Source organism: Montipora foliosa, chromosome 6 (genome assembly GCF_036669935.1).
Source record: "Montipora foliosa isolate CH-2021 chromosome 6, ASM3666993v2, whole genome shotgun sequence".
Lineage (NCBI taxonomy): Eukaryota > Metazoa > Cnidaria > Anthozoa > Scleractinia > Acroporidae > Montipora > Montipora foliosa.
In genome coordinates this window covers 14,383,696-14,386,195 of record NC_090874.1, presented here as the reverse complement: position 1 = coordinate 14,386,195, position 2,500 = coordinate 14,383,696, and the positions used below count along the sequence as shown (strand labels likewise).

General features: G+C 35.0%; 1 protein-coding gene across 4 annotated transcripts in view; it reads left to right on the top strand.

The window, feature by feature from the left end:
• The first annotated feature begins 771 nt into the window (after positions 1-771).
• LOC138008722 (fibroblast growth factor receptor 3-like) overlaps positions 772-2,500 on the top strand; it is an 8,235-nt gene continuing 6,506 nt past the window's right edge. For 2 of the 4 annotated variants that reach the window (XM_068856030.1, XM_068856028.1), the window contains exon 1: positions 772-1,246. The gene's annotated coding sequence lies outside the window, so the exon portion shown is untranslated. The other 2 variants (XM_068856029.1, XM_068856031.1) reach the window with 2 other exon arrangements.

Below are 2,500 nucleotides of genomic sequence, written 5' to 3'. Positions count from 1 at the left end.
CGTACAGTTAAATTTTTGAATTTAAATTTATCTGTAACTGAATAATAATCACTTGTGATGATGTATGTTGCAACATACGAAACCTTAAGTTTATAAAAGTTATGCAGTTCAAGCAAATGTTTGTAACCGCTGTTTGCGTTTTATTCCTAGTCTAATCGTAATGTGAAACCAAAGAGACCCAAAGATGCACATACAGGTTTCAAAAACAACACGTCTACATTTGGGCATCCCAGGGAATTCGAAAAATGTATTTCTCCTCACAATAGGAACCCAGGAATTGATGAAAAGGCGGGTTTACACCACCTAGTACCCGCTTGTGGTTAATAGGCCTTATTCACGATAGCGGCCATGTTGGTTTTCAAGTTGCCATGCAAATTAGCCATGTGTTATGCTGGGGGGCAAACATTGGAAAAAAAGGAAAATTGCGGATAATCGGCACGTCGAAATATTAAATTAACATTGCTAAAAGTACATTTTAGAATTTAGAATTAAGTACCTTTTATAATAATTTTATATCTTTTGATTGCCTCCGACATTTTGACTTTCTACTTCGTTATCTGCTAATTTTTCAGTAAAAAAAAATCGAAGTAACTTGTGCAAGCATTCTGTTTTACTACTTAGGTGATAAACATTCAATGAACATGAAACAAATCATCTGTGTGGCTAAGATGTTCGTTGTTTGCCCCCTCAGAAGTGTGTAGCTAATTTGCATGATAATAGAAAATCCAACATGGCGGCTATCGTGAATAAGGTCTATTTCCCTCCCAAGTCCAGTCCTTTCGCTACCATTTTGTCTGGCTTGGTCACTGAAGGTTCTAAGAGAGCACGGAGGAAATGCCGTGAAAATGGTGTTTTAGTTTAAAACAAAAATTCCTGACGCGAAGTTGATTGGATACGTTTATCTCCTCCATCTTTAAGTTATGGTTGCTTTAATTGCATCAGACAAATTTAAAGGTGACAACAGGGCGGTAACGATCTGTAAACGTCTTAGCGAGGAACAGACTTGCCGCTGCGCCAGAGGAACAACTAGGTTGCATCTACGTTTTTGACGTGGAATTTTTTTCTAAATCGATGCGAACTTTCTTGACGATGGCTTGAACACTGCCTATTTTAAGCGCGAGTGTTAAATGCCGTGACCATTTCAAATAATTTAAGCTTAAGTTTCACCTTTTTCACAATTTCAAAGCCGGCGAACCTAAGAACTAAACAATTCCTTTTGACAGCAGAAGAATGCATGGTTGAGAAGGTAAGTAGGGTACATTATTTAATTCAGTAAATACTGCCACCAACTTGAAATAACGACATGTTTTCTTGTTTTGAGATAAGCTAAATATAATAAAACAAGAATTTGGCACGGAAGTAACTATAAGTGTTTATTAATTTTGCAGATCGTTTCAGTAGCACTTGCACATAAATTTGCTTTATCTCAAAGGCTAACGACTGAAATAAAATTCTACGGTCAACTGCATGTATATGTATAATGGTTTAGGGTTAGACTTCCTGCACCACTTGTTAGCAGGTGTCAGTTCTCGAAAATTATGTTTGATGTTTGAAATATTTGCATATTACAGGACATGAATAAATTATGTTGACTTAGAAGCTTTTGGTTGCACTTAATAGTAGAATCTTGTCAATTTTTTTAATATTTGAGAAATCAAGGTAGTTATGAAAATGCATCAATGATAATTTCTCTTTCAACTGACTTGAATTTTGTTTCTATATCTTGTATATCTGTGGCAAAGTGAAAGTCTACAATGATTATTATTGCAAGGTAAATGTTAAGGCGTAGTGATCTCCGTACCATTCTGTGTATATTTAATGTGGACCTTGTACGAAACAAGATGGAAAACAATCTTTATACAAGAGTAGCTTCCAATACAGAAACTCGATGTTTTTCATTTTGAGGAAGTAACTTTAATTTCTGAAGAGGAAATACAGTTTAATAGTGCACAATGTTTAGCAAAAAAGGTGGTAAAATAAGGGAAAATTTTGGATAAGAGGTATCTAAGACTGAAAACTCTATTCGCAAGCTGAAATGAGGTTTTGACTGTTCTCTGAGCAACAAGCTATTGTTGCAATCCATTTGAAGGAGACGACCAGTAACGAGAGATTACTGAGAGAAAGTAAAATATTAAGTTTTGTTGTGGAATAAATAGTCATCTACAAATGCTAGTAGTCTTCTCAATGAGAATGATTGGTACCTGATGTCACTAACTATACATTTTAGAATTTCATTTAACTCGGCCTGTTTGATGTATAGGAAGGGACATATGTTAGAATATTTGCAAATAGCAGTGTCCTGGTTTATCTTTTGTGTTTTTCTATCTGGATAGACTAGCTTTAAGTATTTTGTAGTCAATGAGACTGTTAAAAACACCTGCCACAGTCAGAAGTTTCATATAACACCTCCACTAGTCGTATTTTCATAATTTCAACAGCCAGTGTATTATTTTTTTAACCCAATACTCAGATGAAGGAATTGTGGGAAATCATTTACCTA